This window comes from Pan troglodytes, chromosome 9 (assembly GCF_028858775.2).
Source record: "Pan troglodytes isolate AG18354 chromosome 9, NHGRI_mPanTro3-v2.0_pri, whole genome shotgun sequence".
Taxonomy (NCBI): domain Eukaryota; kingdom Metazoa; phylum Chordata; class Mammalia; order Primates; family Hominidae; genus Pan; species Pan troglodytes.
The window spans coordinates 82226678-82243141 of record NC_072407.2 but is presented as its reverse complement, the minus strand read 5'-3'; the positions used below and the strand labels follow the sequence as shown (position 1 = coordinate 82243141).

The following is a 16464-nucleotide window of genomic DNA, read 5'->3' as shown; positions in this document are numbered from 1 at the left end:
ATAGAAATTAAATTCAGAAAAGTGCCCTAGTATCCCCAAGGCCACATGGATTGTTAGTAGCAAAACTAGTTTACTAATGCTTAATCCAGCTGTTTTCCTTACATAATGCTACCTCCTCAATCCAGAGGCCAGATGATAGCTTAATATTCTTAGTAGCATAGACTCTTTTGTCAGCACCAAACACAAATGTACAACCTGTGCTCCTCAGCTGGATACAGGTCACTTTTCAGCAGAATCTGTGTCATGGATGTTTGCTAAGAAGAAGAATTTTTAAAATTAGATCTGGGAGTGTTTGGCATATTTCCACCTGGCACCCACACTCACTTAGATTACCAGAAATCTTAGGCTTAAGGAAAGCTTAATTAAAACCAAGTCAATGGAGCACTTTCTGAGGAACTAACAGGATTACACAAATAAACTGGGCATTTTCTCTTCTCTTTTTGCTGTTCTGTTACTCTCAACCGAAACTTTGATTGATCTACACCATATATATTTATTTAATCACCAAGTTTTCTTTATTGATTGTGTATAGGCAAACTAAGTTTTTTTTTGAAAAGCTTACTATTTTGTATAACTATTATGTATGCTATGATTATTGGAGGAAGATAAGGTGGATTAACTGCTGGATTTGAAATTCAAAACCTGTGTCTGATTCTTTGTGATAGAGATAACATATTGTTTGTGGTAATGAGGTGAAAGTACCCATTATGATTTTGGGCCCATGGCAGTGGATCTATATCTGCTAATTTTCTATAGTCATTGCTAATATTTCTCTCTTAGCCTCACCTTCATCATCAATAAAATGGAGATAATGTCTATTTCTTTCTTTCTTTTTTTTTTTTTTTTTTGAGATGGAATCTCATTCTGTCACCCAGGCTGGAGTGCAGTGGTGTGATCTCAGCTCACTGCAAACTTTGCCTTCTGTGTTCAAGCGATTCTCCTGCCTCAGCCTCCTCAGTGGCTGGGATTACAGGCGCCTGCCACCATGCCCGGCTAATTTTTATATTTTTAGTAGAGATGGGGTTTCACCATGTTGATCAGGCTGGTCTCAAGCTCCTGACCTCATGATCTGCCCGCCTCGACCTCCCAAAGTGCTGGGATTACAGGCATCAGCCACTGCACCCGGCCATAATGTCTATTTCTTCTGCTTACCAAGAAATTATATAAAACTCATGATCTAGTGTGTTTGGAAATATGGTCTCAAAACTCAGAAGCCAATGGCATTATTGGCCACTTGAATTGGGACAGGAGTGTGGCAGAGTATCATGAACTACTTTGGACTGTGTGCCCAGAAAGACCTTTCCAAGGAGGTCATGTTTGAGCAGAATTCTGAATAGGAGAAGAAGCCAGCCATGTAAAGGATTGAGCATAGATATTCTAAGCAAGGGAAACAGCCAGTACAAAGGCCCCAAGCCACTTATGAGCAAAGCATAAATGAAAAATTAAATCCACTCGATTGGCATAATCAGAGTGAAGTGTGCAAGGAAGAAAGAATTTGGAGATTATATCACCAAGGTGTGTAGGCCGTTCATGAAAAATGATGGTAGGGAGTTAGAAATGTTCTCTAGGGCAATGGAAAACCATTGGGGTGGGGGTGTTGAACCCAACTCTGTACCTGACTATGTAAATTTGACTAAGTTACTTCAGCTCTCCAAGTTTGCTTCTTATTCTATAAAGTGGACATGATACCCACCTTGAAAAATTATTCTGAGAATTACATTTACTATTCTATGTAATATATTTAGTACCTGATGCCTGACAGATATGCTACTTGTTACTACTGATTGTGTTGTTGTTGCTGTTGTTGTTGACACTGTCATTGTCATTATTATCATCCCATCTAAGTTAAGACAGGAATGACTACAGGGAAGAAGAAGGAACAGCAGAAGAGACAGGCAGATATGGCACAAAAGCAGATCCAGTACCACAAAATATTATTTTATTTCCAGATGTCAAATAAGCCTTATCATTCTTTGTCCACACATTTCTTTTTACTTCTAATAATGGGACACCATGGCCTCTGACCTTATAAGGTACTGGCCCATGAATCCAAGAGTCAGGCAGGGAGCCTTCATGTCAGAGTATGTGGCAACCACCCAGATCACAATCCAGGAGGCCAGACAGCCCTTCTGGAAGCTGCCAAGGCTGACAACTTAGTCTTGGATGTGGATAACAGGTATTTTAACTAATCTGTCTTGAAAATAACAGTAATAGAACAAAACACATTTACTTCCTATGTACTCTTACTATGTTTTGTGCAGAAAATGCCCAGCAAGGCTTGGCTAAGTAGGAACCCAAGAGAAGTAAGCTGGGAGTGTTCCAGGTAGGATAATTTCCCAAATGTACTTTTTAGAGGCCATATTACTCTGAGGACAAATGCTTAAGCATCTGAAAATGTGGACATAGCAATCTTGACACTGACCTTGTGGTTAATAATCTTACCATCCTCCTGTCTTTCCTTTTCTCTACTTTCCTTTCTCTCTTCCTTCATTTCTGACTAACCTTCCCTTCCTTTCTCACTCCTTTCTTTTCCATTACTTTCTATATTTTTATTTTTAGTTGACAAATAATACTTGTACATATTTATGGAAGACAGAGTAAAATTTTGATACATAGATAGTGTTAAATAATCAAATAAGGGTAATTAGTATATCCTTCACCTCAAACATTTATCATTTCTTTGCTTTGTGACTATTCAAAATATTCTCCTCTGGCTTGTGAACATATACACAAAATTATTGTTAATGATATTCACCTTTCAGTGCTACAGAACATTAGAACTTAGTCTTTCCTTCTAGCTACAACTTTGCACCCATTAAACAACTTCTCCTTCCTTCTCCTCACCCTTCCCAGCCTCTAGAAATCACAATTCTACTCTCTCTGTGAGCTCAATTTCTTTTGATCCTACATATGAATGAGAACATGTGGTATCTTTATCTTTCTGTGGCTGATTCATTTCACTTAACTTAATGTCCTTCAAGCTCATTGATGCTGCCTCCAATTACAGGATTCCATTGCTTTTTTACAGCTGAGTAGTATTCCATCATGAATATATACCACATTTTCTTTATCTGTTTATCTGTCGATGGACATTTAGGTTGATTCCGTATCTTGACTATTGTGAATAGTGCTGCAACAAACATGGGAGTGCAGCTATTTCTTCAATACTCTTTCCTTTTCTTTGGATAAATACCCAATAGTGAGATTGCTCAATTGTATGGTACTCCTATTTTCAGTTTTTGGAGAAAATGCCATATTATTTTCCACAAAGCTGTACTAACTTACATTCCAACCAACAGTTTGTAAGAGTTTAATTTTTTCCACCTCCTTGCCAGCATTTGTTATTTTTTGTGTTTTTGATGATAGCCATTTTAATTTGGATGAGATGATATCTCATGGTGGTTATTTGCCATTTCCTTGATAATTAATGATGTCGAGCAGTTTTGCATGTACTTATTGGCCCTTTGCGTCTCCTTTTTTGAGAAATGTTTATTCAGATCCTTTGCTTATTTTTAAATTAGATTATTTGATTTTTGAAGTTGAGCTGTTTTAGTTCCTTTTATAATGTGGATATTAGTCCCTTGTTGGATAGTTTGCAAATATTTTTCTCCCGTTTTACAGATTGTCTCTTCACTGAGTTTCCTTTGCTATGCAGAATCTGTTTCATTTACTATAATCTCATTTGTCTATTTCTCTTTTTATTGCCTGTGGTTTTGAAGTCTTACTATAAAATATTTGCCTAGATCAAAGTCCTGAAGTGTTTCCCCCATATTTTCTTCTAGTAATTTTGTAGTTTTAGGTTGTAGGTTTAAGTCTCTAATCTATTTTGAGTTGATTTATTTTTTATATGGTGAAAGATAGGAGCCTCGTTTCAGTCTTCTGCATGGATGTTCAGTTTTCCCAGCACCATTTATTGAAGATGTCTTTTCCCCAGTATATGTTCTTGCAGCCTTAGTTAAAAATCAGTTGACCGTAAATACGTAAATATATTTCTGCGTTCTCTGTTCCACTGGTGTATGTGTCTGCTTTTATGCCAGTACCATCCTGTTTTACTTACTAGATGTTTGAAGTGTTTATTTTATTTTATTTTTTTTTCCGAGTCTCACTCTGTTGCCAAAGCTGGAGTGCAGGGGTGCAATCTTGGCTCACTGAAACCTCTGCCTCCTGGGTACAAGCGATTCTCCTGCCTCAGCCTCCCGAGTAGCTGGGATTACAGGCACATGCCACCACGCTTGGCTAATTCCTTTTTGTGTTTTTAGTAGAGACGGGGTTTCACCATGATGGCCAGGCTGGTCTCAAACTCTTGAACTCAGGTGATCCACCTGCCTCAGCCTCCCAAAGTGCTGGGATTACAGGTGTGAGCCATAGTGCCTGGCTGTTTGTAGTATTTTTGAAGTCAGGTAATGTGATGCCTCTAGCTTTTTTCTCAGTAATCAGGATTGTTTTAACTATTTGAGATCTTTTGTGGTTCCATGAAAATTTTAGAATTGTTCTTTTTCTATTTATGTGAAGAATGCCATTGGTATTTTTATGGAATTTGTGTTAAATCTGTAGATCATCTTACATAGTATGATCATTTTAACAATATGAATTCTTCCAATACATGAGCATGAGATATCTTTTCACTTTTTGTATTCCTTCAATTTCTTTCACCAGTGTTTTATAATTTCATTGTAGATATATTTACCTCCTTGGTTAAATTTATTCTTAGATACTTTAAACATTTTTTATCTATTGTAAAATTGGATTGCTTTCTTGATTTCTTTTTCAGCTAAGTCATTATTGGTGTATGGAAATGTTACTGATTTTTGTATGTCAATTTTGTATCCTGCAAATTCACTTAATTTGTTTATCAGCTTAAGAGTTTGTAGAGAAACCACTAGGGTTTTCTCTATATAAAAGCATGTCATTTGCAGAAAGGGAAAATTTGACTTCCTGTTTTAGAATTTCAACATCCTATATATCTTTATCTTGTCTAATTTCTCTGGCTAGGACTTCCAGTATTCTGTTGAATAAGAGTGGTAAAAGTAGACATCCTTGTCTTGTTCTAGTTCTTAGAGGAAAGGTTTTCAGCATTTTCCCATTCAGTATGATATTAGCTGTGTGTTTTCCTATATGGCTTTTATTGTATTGAGGTATGTTTCTTATATAGAAAATTTGTTGAAAGGTTTTTTGTAAATGAATGGATGATTAATTTTATCCAGTCTGCTTTCTTTTGCATTTATTGAAACGAACTTGTAGTTTTTCACCTTCATTGTGTTGATGTGATGTATCACATTTATTTATTTGTATATGTTGATTATTCTTACATTCTTGGGATAAATCCCACTTGATCATAATTTATTATCTTTTTGATGTGCTGTTGGATTCAGTTTGCTAATGTTTTTCTAGGATTTTTGCATCCTTGTTCTTCAGTGATATTGGCCTGTAGATGTATATATTTTTTGTCATGTCCCTGTCCGGTTTTGCTATCAGAGTAAGGCTGGACTTGTAGAATGGGTTAAGAATTTCCATCTCTTTCATTTTTTGAAATAGTTTGAGAAGAATTCATGTTCTTTTTTGGAAGTTCCATAGAATTCAGCAGTAAAGTCAACTGATCCTGAGCTTTTCTTTATTGGGAGACTTTTTATTGCTGATTCAAACTTGTTATTTGTTTTTAATCTGTTCAGGTTTTCTATTTCTTCGAAGTTCAATATTAGAAGGTTACTCATGTCTAGGAATTTATCAATTTCTTCTAAGTTTTCTAATTTGTTGACATATAGTTGTTCATAATAGTTTCTAATTATCCCTTGTATTTCTGTGCTATCAGTTGTAATGTCTCATCTTTCATTTCCAATATTTTTGATTGAGTTTTCTGTCATTTTTCTTAGCCTAGATAACCATTTGTCGATTTTGCTTATTCTTTCAAGAGAATAAATTTTTATTTCATTGATCATTTTTAATTTTGTGTCTGTTTTGTTTAATTATGTTCTGATTTTATTATTTATTTTCTACAGTTAATTTAGTTTGGTTTGTTCTTGCTTTGCTAGTTCCATGTGGTAGCCATTGTTAGGTTCTTTATTTAAAATCTTTCTACTTTTATGATGTAAGCATTTATTGCTGTAAACGTTCCTTTCGATATCGATTTTGCTGTATCCCATAGGGTTTGGTATGTTATGTTTCCATTTTTATTTGTCTCAAGAAATTTTTAACTTTTTATTTTAAATTTTTTATTGACCTGTTGGTTATTCAGGAGCATATTGTTCAGTTTCTATGTGTTTGTAGTTTCCAAAATTACTCTTGTTATTAATTTCTAGGTTTACTTTATTGTAGTCAGAATGGATACTTGATATGATTTAGATTTTTAAAAATTTGTTAAGACTTGTTTTGTACTCTAATCTGTGGTCTATTCTGGAGAATGTTTTATACGCAGTTAAGAAGAATGTGTATTCTGCAGCTTTGAACGGAATGCTCTGTAAATGTCTGTTAGGTCCTTCTGGTCTAGAGTGCAGTTTAACTCCAATGTTCCTTTGCTGATTTTGTCTACATGATCTATCCAATGCTGAAATATAGGTGTTGAAGTCATGACTATTATTATATTGGAATCCTTCACTCTCTTTTTTTCTAATAATATTTGCTTTGTATACATAGATATTCTGGTGTTGAGTGCATATATAATTGTTATATTCTCTTGGTGAACTGATACCTCTATCATTATATAATGATGTTCTTTTTCTCTTTTAATTATTCTTTGGCTGAAAATCTATTTTTCCTGACATAAGTATTGCCATTCCTATATACTTTTCATTTGTACAAAATGTCTTTTTCCAACCTTTCGCTTTGGGTCTATGTGTGTCATTACAGGTGAACTGAGTTTCTTTTGAGTAGCATATATTTGGATCTAGGTTTGTTTAATCCATTCAACCAGTCTGTATCTTTTAATTTGGGAATTTAAACCATTTACATTCTGATTGTTACAGACAGATGAAGACTTGCTGCTGTCATTTGTTAATTGGTTTCTGACTGTTTTGTATATCCTTGGTTCCCTTCCTCCTCTTTTTAATCTTTGAGATTTGTTAATTTTCTGTAGTGATAATATTAGATTTTTTTTCCTTTCTCTTTTGTATACCCACTCTACCAGTGAATTTTATACTTTTGTGTTTTTGCATGATGATAGATACTGTCCTTTGGATTCCAGATGTAGAACTCTCTTATAGATTTCATGTTGGACCAGTCCAGTGGTGATGAATTTCCTCCATTTTTGCTTGCCTGGAAAATACTATTTCTCCTTCATTTCTGAGGGATAGTTTTCCTGGGTCTAGTATTCTTCACTGACATTTTTTTTTTTTTCTCTCCTTCTCTTTCTTTCAGTACTTTAAATATATCATCCCATTCTCTCCTGGCCTGGAAGGTTTCTGCTGAGAAATCTGCTGTAAGTCTAATAGTGATTACCTTATATGTGACTTGACAGATTTTTTTGCTGTTTGTAGAATTCTGTCTTTAGCTTTTGACAGTTTGACTGTAATATACCTCAGAGAGGGTTTTTTTGGGGGGTGGAATCTGTTTGGAAATGTTAAGTTTCATGTATCTGGAGGACTATATTTCTTTCAAGACTTGGGGAGTTTTCAGCTATTATTTTATTAAATATGTTTTCTAGGTCCTTTTCCATTTCTTTTCCTTCTGGAATGCCATAATTTAAATAATTGTTCGTTTGATGGCATCCATATGTCACATAGGCTTTCTTCATTCTTTTTCTTTCTTCTTCTTCTTCTTTTTTTTTTTTTTTTTGTATGACTGGCTTATTACAAAAGATCTATCTTCAAATGCACAAATTCTTTCTTCTACTTTATCTAGTCTATTGTTAAAGCTCTGGATTATATTTTTATCATTTATTAAATTTTCCACTTCCTAGATTCGTGTTCTGTGTTTTTTTTTTGTTTTTTTTTTTTTTCTTACAGATTCTCACTCTATTGCTCAGGCTGGAGTGCAGTGGAGTCTTGGCTCACTGCAACCTCCGCCTCCCAGGTTGAAGTGATTCTCATGCCTCAGCCGCCCAAGTAGCTGGGATTACAGGCAGCGCCACCCCGCCGGGCTAATTTTTGTATTTTTAGTAGAGGGGGGCCATGTTGGCCGGGCTGGTCTTGAATTCCTGACCTCAAGTAATCCACCTGCCTCAGCCTCCCAGAGTGCTGGAAGTACAGGCATGAGCCACTGTGCCCAGCCATGTTCTGTTTTTGTTTTTTTTTTTTTTTTTCCGACAGAGTCTCGTTCTGTCACCCAAGCTGGAGTGCAGTGGCACGATCTCGGCTCACTGCAAGCTTCACCTCCTGGGTTCACGCTGTTCTCCCGCCTCAGCCTCCCGAGCAGCTGGGACTACAGGCGCCCGCCACCATGCCCGGCTAATTTTTTGTATTTTTAGTAGAGACGGGGTTTCATCGTGTTAGCCAGGATGGTCTCGATCTCCTGAGCTTGTGATCCACCCGCCTCAGCCTCCCAAAGTGCTGGGATTACAGGCATGAGTCACCGTGCTTGGCCTCTTTATTTATAGTAGCTATCTCTTTGTTAGATTCTCATTAGATCATGAATTGTTTTCTTGATTTTTTTGTATTGTCTGTGTTCTCTTGTATCTTACTGAGTTTCCCTAAGATCATTATTTTGAATTCCTTTTCAAGCATGTTATAATTTTTTTTTCCTTTGGAGTCTTTTTTTTTTTTTTTTTTTTTTTTTTTTGAGACAGAGTCTCGCTCTGTCGCCCAGGCTGGAGTGCAGTGGCACGATCTCGGCTCACTGCAAGCTTCATTTGGAGTCTTTTATTGGAGAATCATTGTATTCCTTTGCCGGTGCTATGTTTTCATGCTTTTTCATGTTTCTTGTGTTCTTACATGGACATATGCACATCTTGTGCAACAGTTGCTTCTTCCAATTTTATGGGGTAGCTTTTATAAGGAAAGACTTTTTTCTGTAAATGAATCTATAGTGTCAGTTGATCAGAGAACTTTGGCTTTGTTTCTGGGTGGGTATCAGAGTCTTCATATGATTTAAGCTGTAATTAATCTCAATGGTATGTATGAGTTCCTCAGTGACTCTGGCTGCCGTTACTTGTGAAGGCTGTATTGATGCTTTTCTGGGAACTAGGTTGCCAGGAAGGCCAGGTCTTAGGCCCCTGAGTGCCATGTATGGGCACCAGCTGCAGCAGACCCTTGTGAGAATGTTCTTTGAATCCCATGGAAGTGTGTGAGATTACTGGTGGTGACAGCCTTGGCAGGCTGGTCCTCAGGCCTCCAGATGACATACACAGGCATTAGCAATGGCAGCAGCAGTCTTGGGCTGGCTGGTCTCCTTGCATCCCTGGGCAGTGTGTGCTAGCACCTGGAGTGGCATTAGTAGCCTAAATGGGCCAAGTTTTGGTTCCCTAGGCAGAACAATCAGGTGTGTGGCAATCCCAATGCTGGAGGGGACTGAGTCACTGTTAATGGCAGAGGCCTTGGGTGAGTGGCTCTCAGGCTTCATGGAGCAAATATTTTGGCTCCCTGTATTCCAAAAGTAGCCTCCCTGATGTGCTGACTACCTGTTGCTCAAGTTATAAGGTGCTTCCTGGGCTCAGGTACTAGGGACATAGCTGATACACTGAGTGAAGCTGATGTCTCAATGCTGCAGGCCTGTGAGTAGATATGAGGGATGTTGGTAGGTCCCCAGGGATTTGAAAATTCAAGGGTTATTGAGACCCAGGAAAAGAGGTAGTATGATATTGGCTCAGCTCTCAAAATAGCACTTTGCTACAGCAGCTTGTGATCCAGGAGTGGGTGAGACCCAGCATGAGTTTCCTCTCTGCGACAATATAGTCATGCGGACTCTAGGCAGATCCCTGTACTAAGCTCAGGAACTATAAGGGCCAAGGGGCTCTCTCGTAGTCGGTATTGCAGACATCTGTAGTTTGAATGTGGAGCATTGAGGATCTCTCTTTTACCTTTTCCTGCAATGGGGAGCCCCTGTTAGCTCTGAGCTGATCCTGGCCAGTTGTTTTTATTTCCTTTTTATGCTCTATATTTTCTTACTTTTATTTTCCTCTTTATTTCTCTTTCAACATGGCTTTGAATACTTATTAGGTGCTTACTAAGAAGCAGAGAGTTTTCTGGGCATAAGATATACTAACACTAATATCCCTGGATAACTAGATGCACATAAGGAAGAAAGCATCCTATCGTATATGACTTTGTAGAAGCACAAAGGAAAATGGGTTGATCTTATTTGGGGCATCAGAAAATCTTTACTCTTGGGTTAATTTTGGCAAGTAAATAAACTGACAGAGACAGGTAAATAAGTAAAATATGTTTAAAGCCAAGAAAAGAGCAGAGCAAAGGCATAGAAGTGTGAAATACCACAAAGCATAGAAATAAGACTGCAAATAGGCAAATCAAGGAGCTTTTCAAATCATGCTAAGGAGGCTGGACTTTCTTAAGGAAGAAACGGAGAGCCACTAAAGAATTTTAAGTGAGGACATGATGTATTAATTCATTCTCACATTGCTATAAAGAAATACTTGAGACTGGGCAATTTATAAAGAAAAGAGGTTTAATTGGCTCATGATTCTGCAGGGTGTACAGGAAGCATGGCAACATCTGCTTCTGGGAAAGCTTCAGGGAACTTTTACTCATGGTAGAAGGCAAACGGAGCAAGTATGTTACATAGCAGGAGTGGGACCAAGACAGCAAGGGTGAAGGTGCTACACACTTTTAAACAACCAGATCTCATAAGAACTCACTCACTATACAGTACCAAGAGGGATGGTACTAAACCATTCATGAGAACTCTGTGATCCAATTACTTCCCTCCAGGCCCCACCTCCAACCCTGGGGATTACATTTTGACATGAGATTTGGGTAAAGACATAGTTTCAAACCATATCATATGACCTGATCAAATCTATGTTTTAGAAATAATACAGGGAATATGAAATAGAACAGGCCAATTAGGATTCTATTGCATTGTGGAAGTGAGCAGTGATAAATGTCTGTGTCTAGCCAGTGACAGAGTAGATGGAGAAAATAGGACAAAAAAAGAAGAATATTTCAAGGTGGTAGAAATTTAAAATCTTTGTATTTGCTTAGATAAGAGAATGGCTTAAAGAAAGTGATATAGCATGATGACAAACTTTCTGACCCTAGAGTATGTTTCGATGTTAGCGACATTCACTGTAATGGGAGATGAGGAATGAGGAGCCTCTATACAGAGATAAGCAGCCATTTTGGGTTTGGAGTACTTGTGGGACATCAGTAAATACATAACTACATAAACCTGAGATTTTGGCAGTCTCCATTTTTAGATTTGTAATAGAGGATTTAGTTCTTGTGAGTTATTGATTTTGAAAATGTGTGTGAATCTTCTAGCGGTGTCTAGCACATCAACTCTTCTAAAATATTAATTATCTCTTTCTTCTCCGTGTGTGTGTGTGTGTGTGTGTGTGTGTGTGTATGTGTTCTGTTGTTTTTAAATATATATTTATCTTTAGAGACTATCTGTATCCCTAAGAATTTTGACAAAAGAGAGATTGCCTCCTGGGAGTAAATCCCTAAGATCAACCATACACACATAAAAGGTCAGAGAAAAGATAAACAATAGTACTATCTTAGCTCCTTGACTGGCCTAAAGGTGATAGTATCTAAAGAGTATCCCCTTATGTATTTTATCAGTAAGCAGGCTTTCCACAAATACCTTCTGCCATTTAAAAAAAAAAAAAAAGGCAAGGGACTGAGGCCACAAGGGAAAAGAAACGGAAGCTAGACAGAAAGATGAGTTGAGAGAACTTTCAGTTCTAGGTGTGAGGCCAGAAGAAGAAAGATGTAAAAGGGATTCAGTTAAGTTAAGAATACTGCCTGAGTCCCTCAAACAGCCCTGCCCAGAGGAGACACTGGGGTGAGGAGATAGCAGAGGAGCCCCAGAGAGGCTGGAAAAATAGAAAAAGATGCAGGCTGCTGTTCATAGTCCTTGCTTCATTGGAATGACCTGGGAGGTGAAGATCAGTAAGGAGAGATGTATTGAAAGATGAATCTGTAAAAAATGCAGACAACCCAGTGTTCACACTTGATCTGGGGCAGGGAGCACCAAAATGAAACACCCGCATATACATTTTTTGTTTTAAATTTTAAATTAGAAAGAAAAATATGTGCACAGCAACCAGGCCAACCACACTTGCTAGAAACTAGTAAGGGCACAGGGCCCCAGCTAGACTCCTTTTCTTACTGACATGAGATTACATGAACTTCCTTCTTTATCAAGAAGGGCCGGGAGTGGTGGCTCACTCCTGTAATCACTTTGGGAGGCTGAGGCAAGTGGATCACGAGGTCAGGAGTTGGAAACCAGCTTGACCAACATAGTGAAACCCTGTCTCTACTAAACATACAAAAAAAATTAGCTAGGCATGGTGGCAGGCACCTGTATTCCCAACTACTTGGGAGACTGAGGCAGGAGAATCACTTGAACCTGGGAGGTGGAGGTTGCAGTGAGCCGAGATCATGCCACTGCACTCCAGCCTGAGTGACAGTGCAAGGCTCAAAAAAAGAAAAAAGCCATATTTGGGAGAAGGAGGAGAAAAGGAGATGCTTTAGAGGAGAGAAACAATACCGTTAGACTATTTCAGTCTTGAATTTGATCATGCAGTCTGTGATGGTCTGAATATTTGCATCCTCCCAAAATATGTATGTTGAATGTAATCTCCAGTGCAATAATATTCAGAAGTGGGGCCTTCAGGAGGTGATCAGGTCATGAGGGCCACAAAATGGATTTGTGCCATTAGAGAAGAGGCTCGAGGATGCCTGTTTCTTTATTCCATCATGTGAGGATACAGTAAGAAGCCACCATATATGAGGATTAGGCCTTGACCCCACACTGTATCTGTTGCGCCTTGATTTTAGGCTTCCCAGCTATCTAGAACTGAGAGCGATACATTTCTGTCATTTATTGATTACCTAATCCAAGATATTTTGATGTAATAGCTCAAACAAAGTAAGACACAGTCTCTCCAAAGAGAAAGATATGAGAAATAACCCAAAATAATTTGAAGAGAAAAGTGGTTAATTGTTAATCTCCCCTTTTGACCCCCTCTACCTCTGGAAAGAAAGGCTTGTGAGAATATTTTGATCATTTGTAGAAAAAAATAGTAGCTATATTCTTTTATATACCTTGGCAATAATGGGCAAATTTTAATCCCCACTAGACAATTACATAATAATAAATGAACTATAAAAACAGAAGTTTGCTAGTCCCAGGAATGTAGCAAAAAAACGTTTTAGAAGCAAACAGAGCAGGGGTAGTCAGCAGGGACTGAAGAGGAGGAATATCAGTGTCCAGGCAGCAGCATTGCCCATCTCAACGGTGAAATGATTCCTGGAGGAAGAGGCACAGGAGTATGGCCACTGCACTTCAAGTATTTCTGACTTTGCTGGCCAGACCATTCTTACTGTGAGAATGCTGAATCTGGCTATGTTCCCTAGTGCTAGTCAGCATCCGAGTCAGTTAGCTCCCTTATTCAAATTCTATGCCCACAAAGCCACCCTCTTGATTATCTCTTGACTCATCAGATTTGCCTTCAAGAAATGGTGTTCGGGTCACAAACATTTTAGATCCTATCAAAGTAATAATTTGTGGTAAACTTGGACATGGTCTCTGGTTTTGATTTTGTTTTCCATATAGCTTCAGTCCAGGGAGATAATTTGTGAATTTCCCGAGCACAAACTTCCTAATCTCAAGTAAGTTCCATTTCTCAAGCTTCTCTTCATCTCCGCTGCTATCACCCTCGTCCGCACCACTTGTCTGCCATCACCTAGGTGGCTGCAGCAGCCTGCTGACGGGTGACCCTGCTTAGTAGGATTTGGACCTGGGACTTCTTGTTTATCTTTTTCTTTTTCTTTCTTTCTTTTTTTTTTTTTTTTTTTGTAAGTGCATTTTGTTTTACCACTGCAGCTGTGTAGGAAAAAAAAGCTGATTTTATTCATTTATTTACCCCTTTATTCAATGAACAGAATGTCCCTTTTTTGGTTGAAAAGATATTCTAAGAAAAAAAAAAACCCACAGTGATATTATCTCTCTACATGCTAGAAACTATTCATCATCTTTCCCCTTTCAAACTGCCCCCCCCCAATCTCTCAGCCTATGTCATCTTTTAATATCTCATTGGAAAATATCTTTTTCTTCATATTCAATATTTCTTTCTGCCGTTATGAGCTCTAACTAGAGGCCACAGTCTGTGTAAATGATTCTATATCAAATAAAGCTGGTTACATTGTATTCTCTGGAGCAAAAGCTGAACTTTGGTGTCTTTTCATCAAATCATATTTATTAAGATCTTGTGTTCCCATCGGTATGCTATTCTTAACAAATACTTCAAATATAAAGATTTCACAACCTCATATTGTGAGAGGCTTAAAGGAAATACAAGAAAAAGAAATGAAAACAACTGTTGTGTTATAGTGATGACCAAGTAGATCGTTTTATTTATTTTAAAATGCCCTCCATGTAGCTAATATATTATTTGATTAATAAATTGGGGAAAATTAAATTATGTATTTCTGCATCTCCTCCCAAGTTCTGACACCTTAAAAAGAATAAAACTAGCCAAGTTTTCAAATGTTTAATCATTCTAAGTTTTCTCTAAGTTTAACTTATCAAGTAATCCTTATTTACTAATGGTTACTTAAGAAGGTCACTGGGAAGAATAATCTCTTAAAAAAGAAAAATATAGATGCAAAAAATTGGTCAATATTCTTTCATTAGGTTTTTGTCAAATAATTTCTAAAATCTAACATTGCATTAATTAAGCTCCATGTAAGTCTTGATTTTCATAAAAATAGTTATCTCTATCTTACTTCTTGGCAAGGAATTGCAAACAGTTATCTATGTCCTTGGAAGCTGCTGTTTGCCTGTCTCTTTGCCCTCTGGTGTATAGGAAACAATACAACTTTGGGGATCATGGAGCTTTGACTTCTAATCCTCAATACACCACTGACTTAACTGAGTTGCCTTGGGTATGTTACTTAATTGTCCAAAACCTAACTTTCCTCATCTGGAAGATGACAAATTCTTTACCTTGTCAGGTTTCTTTAAAGATTAAAGATTTGGAAGCACTGAATTCGTAGAAGATAATCAATAAACGGTAGAGTTCTTTTTAATATTGCATGCATTAAATTTTACATAAAAATGTAAATGCCTTCGTACTTCCTAGAAGACCTTGTTTGCAGTAAAACACAGTTATAAAGTGCAGCTAATATAAGAGAAGTGGAAGATAATATCTATGAAAGAGAAGGAAAATATTTTAATAAGGAGATCTAAGTGTTAACCTAGCTCTTAGTTTCTGAGTGGGCCAGGCAAATAAGCAATTCTTAGGAACTAACAGGAGAATGTAAGAATAAAGAGAGAAAAAATGATTCCTTGCTAAAATATTAAAAAACAAATTTAGCACATGGTATCATAAACAGAAAATAAGCACACAAAACTTGGGAATAAATGCCTGAATCACAGCTTTAAAATGAATTAAGAAGCATTCTTAGAACACTTGATTTTTCCCATTTAATAAACAGAAGAACTTCATGCCCAAGATGAAGCTCTAGTTAGCATCCACACTAGGATTTGAACCTGGGACTTTTTGTTTATTTTGTTGTAAGTGCATTTTGTTTTGTTTTACCTCTGCAGCTGTGTAAAGACAAAAATAATAATTTATGAACTTTGTTCTGAGGGAACTAGGTTCTAGAGAGTAAAGCTTGGTGTAGGTTTACCATTTCTCAGGACCCAATGTTTTGAAATATGCTGTCTTGTACCACCAATAGAATGTTTTATAAAGATCTAAACACTAACTTTCAATTTGAGACTGGCCACATTTTTTGAAAAAATTAGATATGGCATGTGATCCTTTTCAGGTTGCTTAGTGCATTTTCTGAAATGTGTGATTTAGAAAATTCACCATGTACAAAGTTTAGCTCTGCAAAAATAGTTCAGTGCGCCAGGATGTGGCCATGAATATGAGTCATTTAGATAAGTATAGGTTTTATTCATTCATGTAACACACATTTATTGGGTGCCTATTAGATTTAATTTACTGTTATAAACTTGGAGGGCGACGCAGTGATGAGGATAGCATAGTTGATATAGTTTGGCTGTATCCTAACCCAAATCTCATCTTGAATTGTAACTCCCGTAATTCCCATGTGTTGTGGGAGAAACCCGGTGGGAGATAATTGAATTGTGGAGACAGTCTCCTTCATACTGTTCTCGTGGTAGTGCATAAGTCTCACGAGATCTGATGGTTTTATCAGGGTAAACTCCTTTTGCTTGGCTCTCATTGTCTCTTGGCTTCTGCCATGTTAAGACATGCCTTTTACTTTCCACCATGATTGTGAGGTCTTCCCAGCCATGTGGAACTGTGAGTTCATTAAACCTCTTTTTCTTTATAAATTACCCAGTCTTGGGTATGTGTTTATTAGCAGCGTGAAAACA

General features: G+C 37.3%; 1 protein-coding gene across 3 annotated transcripts in view; it reads left to right on the top strand.

The window, feature by feature from the left end:
- TENM4 (teneurin transmembrane protein 4) overlaps positions 1-16464 on the top strand; it is a 3006191-nt gene that overhangs the window by 1441010 nt on the left and 1548717 nt on the right. For all 3 annotated transcript variants that reach the window (XM_054661572.2, XM_063784373.1, XM_063784372.1), the window contains one exon: positions 7351-7411. The gene's annotated coding sequence lies outside the window, so the exon portion shown is untranslated. The remainder of the gene's footprint in view (positions 1-7350; positions 7412-16464) is intronic.